This window comes from Coenobita brevimanus, chromosome 1 (genome assembly GCF_032717465.1).
Source record: "Coenobita brevimanus isolate Jiangsu-jjx chromosome 1, ASM3271746v2, whole genome shotgun sequence".
Taxonomy (NCBI): Eukaryota; Metazoa; Arthropoda; class Malacostraca; order Decapoda; family Coenobitidae; genus Coenobita; species Coenobita brevimanus.
The window spans coordinates 15,667,577-15,680,813 of record NC_136954.1 but is presented as its reverse complement, the minus strand read 5'-3'; positions in this window follow the sequence as shown (position 1 = coordinate 15,680,813).

The window sequence follows — 13,237 nt, the reverse complement described above, 5'->3', positions numbered from 1 at the left end:
CTTTCTCGTGTGTTGTGGGGACAGCTTACTCAGCGTTATCAATGTCTAACTTGTATTATTTACTCATTTCTTACTCCTACTACCATATCCACACCCACATCAGCAGACTGAGCCGTCCCCGCAACACAGGTGAATTCCTAGTAAATTTAAAGAGGAGCGCTATTTACGGACCACCCTGTATATCTTAGCTTATATAGTTAGCCTGCATGCCAGGTTACCGAACGCATTCAGCGGTGAGGTGGAGCAGCCAAACACTCTATCTATCTATCTATATGTCTATATATCTATTTCCCTACTTCTTAATTCCGTAAGGGATGGCCACAAACAAATCGCCTCCACGTCGCCTAATTTGCCATTTGGCTGCTCTCCTTTTAATTCTCATCCCCATCTCTCAGATATCTCTCTACTCCAGCCCTCCATCTCATCCTATGTCTCCCTCTTGCTTTCTCCCTCGCCATTTCATCCTGTCTCTCTCCGTGTTCCATTCCTCCACTGTCTCATTCCTAGTCTCTCCCTCTTCCTTTCCCCCTCCACCTCACTCACATACACTTCTAATCAGTCTCGTATTCTCCATCCTCTCCACATAGCCACACACGCTTCCCACTTATTATGGGTTTCACAAAAAGGCATTAAGAAACGGGGAACATTCAGCCACGAGGGGCAGAGGATAAAACAGCGGTCACGAATTCACAGTAGTACGAACAAAAAATTAAAAGGAAAAAAAAATTACACACATATACTAGAATTACGGTAACTGCAAAGACAGAACTGTTTCGACACGATTTTAGAGGGTCTAAGTTAGGCCAAAACTGGTGTGTTCTCAGTATTTTTTCTTCCCACTCTCCTGATCGGGGTGACTCTAGTATTCTATTCCAGCAAACGCAAGACGACTTTAAGTAATCTAAGAACAAGTTCAGAGTGAGTCATAGGTGCGTCAGTGCTTGGTGTGTGTGTGTGTGTGTGTGTGTGTGTGTGTGTGTGTGTGTGTGTGTGTGTGTGTGTGTGTGTGTGTGTGTGTGTGTGTGTGTGTGTGTGTGTGTGTGTGTGTGTGTGTGTGTTTCTTCCAAGAAAAAGATGCCTCCCTCTCACCATGAGTTCACAAATGACTCACAAACTAAGGGCTTGGGAGTACAAAGATACGAATACAAACCTTGGCTTCTAGGTCTGCCAATCAGTCAGGGAGGCAACGCGACCGAAACCATTAACAGCAGCTCGTCCATTTTCCGTGACGGTCGGTGCCACGGCCTGAACGGAGGTGGTAAATGATCCAAAGTTTATGCCTCTGTTGCCTCTTAACTACCGAAATTCCAAACACACATCTGTCCGCCTGTGCAATATTGGTCTGCAGTTCAGTGCCATGACGTGTTTTACTCTTGTACCCGCGAGACGAAAGATTTCATTCTCTTCAGGGTACGACCAAACTGGACGCGACGAGCGGGGAGACTTGAGCAGGGAGGGATGAGGCGACACGATAAAACCCGCTAAATCTTATGTGGGTGGCCACACTGAATGAGCGGGGAGATTCGCATCGCTCACCCTCCACGCTCGTCGCTACGCAATGCAGCGTGTTCCAAAACGTCGCACACTGCATAGCGACATCACCAGGCTTAATAGCTTAGACAATGACGTGTCTGTGCCGATGAACAGTTTCTGACTATCTGTCGCGCGCGAGGTTGCCGCATCCTATTTGGACAGGCATCGTGTTGACGCTCACCTCCCCGCTCATCGCTCTACCCTACCTCCCCGCTCTTCGCTTCCGGTATAGCCGTACCTTTCACGCACGACCCAGGTTAGTGGAGAGGTTTGTAAAGCGTAGATTACAAGCAACCTCTCCAGTTCCAATGCTTTGCTAAGCTTAGTGAGAGTGAGTGACACCCACAAGACTAGAAGGCGTTTTATAAAATCCCGTCAGTAAAAATGCAGTTAAAGGTTTATGCTACCGTATCCCAAATTCCATTTAAAAAAAAAAAAAAAAGTGATTTGTCTACCTGTGCAATGTTAGGCATGACACCTTTTATTCTTGTTACCGCCAGACAATATCATTCAGTTCTGAGAGACCGTAAGTAGTATAGGAGTAAAATTAATGAAGACTATAGCTATTAAGTTCTCTCCAGTTGGGAAAATTTCATCACCTCTCCAGATGGAAAATTTTTCCACCTCTTCAATTGGAAAATCCCATCACCTCTCCGGTTGGAAAAATATCTCCACCTCTCCAGTTGGAAAAATCTCTCCACCTCTCCGGTCCGAAGTCTCTCGTAACCTTCCCAATTCAATCCAATTATTTATATTTAATCAATATACATATTGATTTATTTTTCTTTCGGCAACCATTACATTATTTTCTTCTCGGCTTGGGGGAAATTTTGAAACAGGATGGGTTAGATAATCGCTACCATTACTTCCTTCATTCATAAAGTTCCTAACTTAAAATTATCTGGTGGTTGCTCGAATAAAAAACAATAAAAACATGACTACACAGTCAGACTGTTAATAAAATCGTCTGGGGGAAACAAACACAAACTTTATCCTTTTTAGACTAACCTGACCCAAAATTGCCCTCTCTTCACTTTAACTGCTGAGTTGTAACAAAAGATTAACGTTAAAACAAGTGACGAAGTGCTGTCGAAAGGATGCAGAGGCGTACTATTGTCTTTTGTGCCACTGAACTACGTGAAATAAGCTGTAAAAAATCAGTATGGATATTAATGACAAATTTGTAAAAATTTCTCTGATTACTTGTAACACAGGCCTGGGTTTGTCTACCTATGCAATATTCGGCTACGGTTCAGTGCAATCATGCTTTGTATAAGTAACCTCATCGCCGTTAGTGCCACGCGATATATTTCAGCTTCAGGTACACTTCTCATACTAAGCACAACCCCGTCAATCCCACAGTGTAATTTGTAGCTTATTTTCACTATCACCACACGCTTTTATTCAACCTAGGTTTTACAGGTATTGCACTGGGGATAATCAATGCGATATCTAAACTCTCTAGTTTAAAAAATGTCTTCGAAGCCACACATTAGTCTATAAACAGCAAGAATAAACTGCTGAAAGTGTTACCTTATGGAAAAGTATAAAATTAAATGCAATATATATCTCTCAGTGACATTTATTTATCACTCCTGTTACCACCAAACCAAAATATTCGGCTTTGAAGACGCCTCGTTTAGTCAAATTGCAAATAAAAAAGTACTGAATGAATGAAAGAAAATGACAATAAGAATTACGTAAGATTACTACAAGATGTCTGGCCTAAGTTGAAAGTGTGTGACATCCCATGTTGAAAGGAAAGTGATGGGACACGCATCCATCAGGACACACACACACACACACACACACACACACAAACATCCTCTGCCGCCTCCCGAGTGCGTGTGTAAATATAACTGCAACAAGAACCGGTGCCAAGGTACAGCAAACCCGTCCCCGGCAGTCATTTTAGTGCTGACGTATAAACACAACAGGATATCTAGTCAAAGATGTCACACGTCAAATTTGGAGTAAACCGGGTGAAAACTGTCGATATTATGCCCATTTGAAATTTCAGGAGCGACCCACCTGACATTGACTCCCCTACCGCTAACTGGGGGATGACCCCCCCTTATGTAATGAGGCATGTTATAGGATGCAGATTTGAAAAATACACGAATATGAAAGGAGTTATGGAAAAAAAAAAAAAAAACACATTTTTAAAAACATTTTTGGGGCCCACTGCCTGGACCTTGGCCCAATTTGGCCCGAAATTTAATCAGATGATCGGAGGGTCATAGCTCACCGTCCCTGCGATTTTTGTCAAAATCGCACCAGTAGTTTTCGCGTAAAGTTGTTAACAGAGACAGACAGACCGACAGACAGACAAACAAACAAACCGAGTGAAAACAGTACCCGTCCCCGAGCCCCTCGGGGAGAGGACGGGTAATGAAGGCTATATTTAACCCCTCCTTCCAATAAAGTCTCCCACCAGATGAATGTAAACTATACTCCCTTCATCTTAACTTATGGCACATTTTCGCCCTCCTGCAGATTATTTTTCAGATTATTTCACATAGTTTCGCAAAAAGACAATACGTACCTCTACCCTACTTCCTTCCTGCAGCATTTGTTTGTAACTAGCATCATATACTGTACTAATTGTTACAGGTCGGCAATGAAGGAGATGAAAAATTTAGACCATGTTGGAGTAAAACGAGTACAGTCTGACGCTAGCGGGAAAAAAAAAAAAAAAAAAAGGCATCATCGTCTTCAAGGGCTTAATGGAAACTATTTCAAACTAATTCACTGGATAGACTCGAGAGCGACAGCTAAATATAGCACGTTCTATGTCACCATTTCCTCGGATTTACAGAATTTTCCAAACACAGATTTCCCTGCGTGTGAAATATTATATGATGGTTCAGCACGATGGCTTCTGTTATTCCTCTTCCCCCAGGACGATTTTACTTAATATTGGGGAAAATTTTCGAAGTGAAAGAGTTAGATATGGACAAGGTTCTTCTAAGTGATTAAAATATCGACGCGAAGATTTGAGAAATTGACAAGGATCTCCCTAAATAAATAAAATCTTGAGATGGAATCAAGAATAATACAAGGCGTATTCTCGCTGACGGGGGTCACTGGAGAGTCACGATCCAAGGGAACGATCGGCAACAACGTCTTCAGGTACTTAATTAAGTGGGAACACGTGTGACAGGAGAGGTGTATATATGTAATTCTTGTCACCGTCTAATGGCCATTAGTTCAGAGTCTGGATTAGTACAAGTACGTCACTACTGGCTTACCTAGTTACAAATTAGTCTCTCTCTCTCTCTCTCTCTCTCTCCCAGCGTGCCCTACTCACAAGGAACCAGCAGCCTCCCAGGGCCACATATCTTACCCAAACTGTTAAGGCCACCAACTCCATCATAACGTAAGGCACTGCTATTGTCACGGCGCTAAATCCACACACGCCAGGAGCCCCAATGCCGCCACATACAATCACACGCACATCAACACCAGGATGTTCCTTTGCTTAGTCATTTGCCTGTCTGTCTCTCTATGTAACCCTCCATATTCCTATAAAACAACTCCTTAAAACACTGAAGTACCGATTTCATTCTTCAGAAATCATAACACAGTCTGTAGCCAATGCAATTCTAGATGGTAGGGACAAGTCAAGATGGCAACGTCTGAAGGACGCATGGATGAAATACGGTAAGATGTCACTGTACTAAAAAAAAAATGAACGGAGAGGAGGACCAGAAAATAGCAAACCATACTGATTTTACTCTAACTTGGCCCAGATTTTCGTCCATTTTGCAGCTTATTTCGCACTACAGTTCAATGGCAAAAAAAAGACAATACTACATCTCTACATCCTTTCCATTGCACTTCTTCTTGACTAGCATCATGTTCCAGTGATAATTTAGTGTTACAACTCAGCGTTCAAGTTAGAGATGGCAATGTTTGACAAAGTAAGAGTAGAAAAGGGTATAAAACTTGCTTGTATTATTCCACCACGTCAACCTTATCTTATTTTGGCATCTGAAAGCCGTTGCTCTACGTGTATTTTGATAGAGAATCGTGTGAAGGTAACAAGACCAAATTGAAATGAAAGCCTTCGTACTGAGCGAGGGGAAGCAATAAGAATATCGATACTGATCACTGCAACTCAAAAAATCACACCGCACACGCCTGCAATGTCATGATTTTGTTATTGAAGGAGCAAACTCAAATAAAGGAGGCATCGTACTAACGATAATTAATGCTGACAATACACTTCATCATTTTACCTTCATCAATATCGAAATTAGCCACCGCATACCGTACACACATAGGTCTATATGTTTACATGTACTGTTAAAAAAATACCGGTTCATAAACAAGTAAAAATTCATCATAACCACCATTAACTTCTTCATTACCATCACCTCCATCACTACCATCAGCAGCAGCAGCAGCAGCAGCAGCATCACCATCACAACCACCACCACCATCATCATCATTATCATCACCATCACCACAACCACCACCACGATCATCATCATCATTATCATCACCATCACCACCACCGTCACTATCATCATCATCATCATCATCATCCTGCCTCTTTTCCCCCATCCATAGGTGGGGTCAGGTAAGGACCAGAAAGGAAATAAAAACTGGTAGTGGATGATCCTATGAACAGCATGGCCAATGAAATGGGCCACACACTCATTCACTGGCAGCCCACGGAATCCTGACTCCACCTTACAAACACACCTTCATCACGTAGCTTCACAATGATCTATCAGAGAGAATTACATGACAGTCAAGAAGGGATGACAAACATTAAATAAAAAAAAGATGTAAATATTGATAGACAGGTACCGTAGATAGATAGACTGATACAGATAGACAGACAGATATAGATGTACACAGAAAATTACAACTATATACAAACCTACGGCACATACATATGATGCATACATATACACAAACGAACGTCAAATAAAGAAATACAGGTAGGTTGTTAGATATATCGTTACAGATAGATAATACTGTCTTGACGGATGCAGACAGAAAATTACAAACAACATACATACATACATACACACATACAGCACATACATACACACACATACAGCACATACATACACACACATACAGCACATACACACATACGGATACATACATATAAACACAGGCAATAACAAGCATACACACTCGGGCACACAAAACTCACTGGGCAAACACAAACACAAACACGGCTAATAATCAGGCTTGGCAATGGCACAGCAGAGGTAAGCCTAAGTGCCGCAATAAACATCGCTTTATGCTGGAAAAAAAAAAATATGGCGGTGTTTTTTCATAAACATAAGAGCAATTAAGCCGTGAATTTCCTTGCCAGAGTTTCCTTTCTTCTCGCCTCTCCAATCCTTAATTTCAACCCTTTCAATTCAAAGACGACTTTACTACATTAAATCCTTGCTGTCACTAGGCAATTTTATCCAGCTCAGAGAAAATAAAACGCAAAAAAGGGCTTATTTTCTTGTCGCGATATAGGCTATACTCATTCTGCTAATGGCATGACCGAGATTTTTGCATTTTGACTGCATAAAGACATATTTTCTTTTGTACAAAAATCATCGTCATCATCATCATCATCATCACCGTCGTCGTCGCCCTCATCCATCCTTTGGAGTCGTAAGGATCCCCCCCCAAAAAAAAAAAAAAAAAAGTACAAGAAAGTATCATCATTCTTAGTACATACTGTATAAACACCTTTTCACTTTAAGATACAAATCATCACCATCATCATCACTTCTGGGTGAGAATAATTAGAGATGGGATACGGAGCACATACGGTACCGTAAGACTAAGGCAAACTATCAAAATTTCCGTGCACATTTATAGTAAGTGGGGGTGCAAATCATGCACTCCCTTAATACAGTGTTACCTTCAAAAAAAGAACTAATGCTAAAATTTTTATTATACATACATATATATATATATATATATATATATATATATATATATATATATATATATATATATATATATATATATATATACATTATATATATATATTGTTACATAGCCTATGATTTCATCATCCTTTGTGTAATTCTAACGTACAGTATGTTGCATGTTTGATCACGAGCGTGTTCTACCTCACTCCCCCCCTCCTCCCTTATAGTAGAGTAAGTCGTTCTTTCTGTTGTTCAGAGCAGGATTGTCAACTCTTTGTCCCAATGGCTTCATTTGCGCGTCCTTCTTACAAGTTGTATCAAGCTCTGCTGGCCCCTATATAATGAGCTCAGTCTCTGCATTATTGCCACTTAGATCTACTCCTCATTTTGCTCACATCTCTGTCCTCCCCTATACAGTTGTTATTATTGTGAGTGCTCAGGAAGTCTCCAACCATCTAGCAGCTATATGTAATTTGAGTATAACTGTTGTTGCATTTTTTCTTGTACTGTGTAGCATAAGGTTAATTCTTAGGCCTGGTAAGGTTTTTGTAATTTATGTAAAGGTTCTTATTGTCAGCCATCATTAATAATATTTTGTATCTGTAATAATATATCTGGCATTCACTGAGTATTATCTGGTATCTCATTTTAACAGGGCTGACTTAGATAAATTTACTCATGCTAATTTCGTGTTAATAGAGGCTATTGCAGTTAACCATATATTTAACCTGTTTTTTGCCATTATATTATCCTTATGAGTCCTGAATGTTTTGTTGTTAGTTTGAGCATTAAACTTTAACTTGTAATTTTACCTAACTCTTTTGTATTGAACCTGGAACTTTACGGGACAGTAGTGATTTTTAGTATTCTCACTTAAAGTGTACATTATCTTTCTCTGTTTCGTAACATAAATTTGGCGACCTCTTATCAGGATATTCAGGATATTATCATAAGGATATTGCTTGATATTTTGTGACTGTGATTTATTCATGATGTCTACTATTACTACGCTTGATGAAGCCAAAGATTTTTTGTCAAATGTGCAAACAGTGTGTGATGTGGAAAACAGAACAAAGAATGAACTTAAGCTTGCTCCTCAACAATTGGGAATTGCAGTTCACTCTCATCATTCTAAAGATCAAATTGTTGGCATGATTAATAAGAGCTTGTTTAATGTAACTCCTCCAAATGAGCAAACGCAGATTGAAATAGCTAAGTTACAGCTAGCCCTGCAGGAGGCTCGTGTTAAGGAGGCTGAATCTCAGGCTCGGATTCAGGAGGCACAGATACAGGCTCAGGCACAAATTGAACTAGCTAGGATTCAGGCAGACCATGAGTATCGCATGAAACAAAGTGGAATTGGATCATCTAGCTCTGATGATTTTGATGTGGCTAAAAATGTTAAACTTGTCCCTCCTTTTAATGAATCTGATTTAACAAAGTATTTTCAGTTGTTTGAGAGGGTAGCTACAGGTTTTAACTGGCCCAAAAAGTATTGGCCAGTACTCCTTCAAACTGTTCTCACCGGTAAAGCTCAAGTAACTTATGCATCTTTGCCTCAGGATCAATCTGATAATTATGATGTAGTTAAGAGCTTGATTCTTAAGGCCTATGAGCTTGTTCCTGAAGCCTATAGAGTAAAATTTAGGACAACTTACAAGCAAGATAAGCAATCCCATGTTGAGTATGCAAAAATCAAAGAAGATCTGTTAGAGCAGTGGTTAAATTCTAAGAATGTGGATTCTGATTTTGGTAAATTTAAGCAGATGATTTTGCTGGAGGACTTCAAGAGGTGTATTAGTAAAGATGTAAGCCTATATCTTGATGAGAAAAGAATAGATAATTTGTCTGATGCTGCAGTTTTAGCTGATGAATATGTTCTCACTGACAAGAGATATTCTAGAGAAAAAGGGAAAGCTGAGAGTAAGTACGTTGCCTCTACTCAGAGTACAGGTAACAGGAAAGAGAATAAAGATGATGTTTCTCAGGAAGTAAATACCAGCTTCACCTCTAGATTTCAGAAAAGTAAATGTACTTATTGTAGTAAGCTTGGTCATACTACGAAGAAATGTTTCAGGAGACAGCGTGATGTGAATAAAAAGGAGTCTTTAAATATTCAGTCAATTGATCTAGTGTCCACCCTTGAGAGTTCCCATAATTCTTTAACTGAGTTAACTGAACCTGCTTTGAGGGGTAACTTAAATTCTCATGATGGAGCTCCTCTTTTGAGCAGTAACGTGGGTGACACTCTCAAGAGTTCATGTGCTAATTTCCTGTCTGATGGTTTTGTCAGTCCTCTGGACAGTAATGACAGGAAATCAGTTCAAATATATCGTGATACAGGTGCTTGCCAATCCCTTATGCTGACCAGTGTTCTAGGCTCTAATGTTAATTCCTCTGATGAAACTGTAATCTTACAAGGTGGAGGGAATAATTACTTCTCTGTCCCTCTGTGCAGAGTGAATTTAGAGTCTGGTTTTGTTAATGGTTCCGTTATGGTTGGGTTGGTTGAGACACTCCCAATGTCAGGTGTAACTTTCTTACTTGGAAATGATATTGGTGGAAGTCAAGCGTGTCCAGCTCCTCAGTTGTCTAGTAAGCCAGTGGCTGCGACCCAGGGTTGTGATGTCCCTGATGTGTTCCCTGCATGTGCTGTCACTAGGGCTAAGTCTAAAGTTACTGGTGACTTAGAGGATAATGATGATGATGTTATCCTAGCTGACACTTTTCTTGCTAATTTGGACCACTCACCAGATGAGGAAGTACCCTGTAGTGTTGATAATTTGTCTCGTCAAGAGTTGGTTGAGTTGCAGGTTGCTGACCCTGAGTTGAAAGGTCTAGCTAACTCTGCTTGCAGTGAGGAAGAGTCAGCTGGTGCTTCTACTTGTTATTATATAAAGTCAGGAGTACTTATGAGGAAGTGGAGACCCCCAACAGCATCAGCCGACTGTGAGTGGGAGGTTGTACATCAAGTTGTCATCCCTCGTGTTTGTAGGCAGGATATCATTAGAGTGGCTCATGATTCCAGTTTGGCAGGACACCTTGGAGTGAGGAAGACTGTGGCACGCATTTTGAAACACTTCTACTGGCCAGGTATCTTCAGGGATGTTTCCTGGTATTGTAAGTCTTGTCACACCTGTCAAGTTGTGGGGAAGTGTAATCAGACCGAAAAGGTTGCACCTCTAGTTCCCATTCCTCCTTTTGAGGCGCCTTTCACCCGTGTGTTGGTGGATATTGTGGGTCCTCTTCTTAAGACTTCTTCAGGATTTTTTTATGTGTTGACCCTGATTGATATGGCTACTCGTTATGCTGAAGCCATTCCACTTAGAAATATCTCAGCGAAGAACGTGGTTAAGGAAATGCTAGGGTTCTTCACAAAGTTTGGTCTGCCCAAGGAGGTACAGTCAGACCGGGGAAGTAATTTCATGTCAAACGTTTTCAAGCAGTCTCTGAAAGAGTTGGGCATCACCCAGATCACGTCTTCAGCTTACCATCCCCAGACCCAAGGAGTGTTGGAGAGATATCATCAAACACTCAAATCGATGCTCAAGAAATACTGTTTGGAACATCAGAAAGACTGGGATAAAGGTCTTCCATTCGTTGTATTTGCCGCAAGAGAATCTCCAAATGAATCACTGGGCTTCTCACCTTTTGAACTACTGTTTGGCCATGAAGTAAGAGGACCCCTTAAGTTACTCAAGGAATGCTGGCTGTCGGAGGAAGATGACGTCAACCTGCTGGATTATGTGATGAAGTTCAAAGAACGGCTGTCTACTGCTTTACAGCTGGCAAGAGAGAATTTAGGAGCTGCTCAGAAGATGAAAACTTGGTATGATAAGAAGTCCAGGTTACGCCACTTTCAGCCAGGCGATCAGGTTTTGATTCTGCTACCAGTGCATGGGCAACCTCTTCAAGCCAAGTTTAGTGGTCCTTATTTCGTGGAGAAGAAACTCAGTGATGTCAACTATGTCATCGCCACACCAGATCGTAGAAAGAACAAGCAACTTTGTCACATCAACATGCTAAAGTTATATCACAGGCAGGACGAAAATAATCCAGTCTGCACTGTAGCTGTTCCACCCGAGTCTGCAAGTGAAGTTCTTCCATGCAGCATGAGCCTGAGTGATAGTTTGGGGAAGAATCCTGATATCATGAATGATCTCCAGACTAAGCTTTCTCATCTACCTCCCGAGGAAAGGCAGGAGTTTTCGGCATTACTGCAGGAGTACCCACAAGTGTTCCGTGCCACTCCAGGAAGAACCACTGTGTTGATGCATGATGTCGATGTTGGAGACGCAAAGCCAATTAAACTGCCTCCTTACCGTGTGAACCCAGTGAAAGTTCCTCTCATCCAGAAGGAGCTTGGCTACCTGTTGGACCACAAGATGATTGAGCCATGTCAGAGCGAGTGGAGTTCTCCTGTCACTCTAGTCCCTAAGCCAGGTGGGTCACAGCGGCTTTGCATCGACTACAGACGTGTTAATCAGATAACCAAAACAGACACTTACCCTCTCCCTCGTGTGGAAGATTGCATAGACAAGATCGGAAAGGCTAGCTAGGTACATAAGTAAGTTTGATTTGTTAAAGGGATACTGGCAAGTACCTATGACTGAAAATGCTAGGGAGATCTCATGTTTTGTAACACTAGGAAAGATTTTTGCATGTTCTGTAATGCCATATGGTATGAAGAATGCACCAGCCACATTTCAGAAGCTCATGAATGTTGTAACAGAGGGTTTGGCAGGGTGTGTTGTTTATATTGATGATGTATTAATCTTCAGTGACAACTGGAAAGATCACCTATGCCATGTCAGTAAATTTCTTGAGCGTTTGGTTCAGGCTAATCTTGTAGCTAATTTATCAAAGTGTGAGTTTGGTCAAGCTAAAGTTCAGTACCTTGGGTACGTAATTGGTGATGGACATGTTGCACCACCAGGAGCTAAGGTTCAGGTTATAAGTGATCTTCCCAGACCTAAAAGTAGGAAAGAGCTACAAAGATTTTTGGGAATGGTAGGTTATTACAGGAGATTTGTTCTTAACTTTTCAATTCTTGTATCACCACTTACAGACCTACTGAAAAAGGGAGTTGAATTTGTCTGGATTGATAACTGTGAATCCTCTTTCAACAAACTTAAAGCTATCCTATTAAGTCAGCCAGTGCTCGCTACTCCAAATTTTGCTAAGCCTTTTAAGATGGCTGTTGATGCAAGTGATACAGGAGCTGGGGCTGTTTTGCTGCAAGAGGATGAGCAGGGTATTGAACACCCTGTATCTTATTACAGTAAGAAGTTCACTCCACCTCAAAAGAACTACTCAACTATTGAGAAAGAGCTTTTGGCCTTGATTTTGGGTTTACAGCATTTTTCATTTCATTTGTGTTCTGGTTTTGACCCCATAGTCATTTATACCGATCATAACCCACTGAAATTCCTTAGTAAGTTTAAAGATAAAAATCAGAGATGGAGAAGATGGAGTCTACGTCTTCAGGAGTATTTATTAGACATACAGCATGTCAAGGGGAAAGAAAATGTTATTGCAGATTGCTTATCTAGACTTTAGACAGATTGTTTTAGAGTAATAAGAAATTTCCTTTGTAAATTTCTTTTTCTTTGTGGGGAGGTGTTACATAGCCTATGATTTCATCATCCTTTGTGTAATTCTAACGTACAGTATGTTGCATGTTTGATCACGAGCGAGTTCTACCTCACTCCCCCCCTCCTCCCTTATAGTAGAGTAAGTCGTTCTTTCTGTTGTTCAGAGCAGGATTGTCAACTCTTTGTCCCCATGGCTTCATTTGCGCGTCC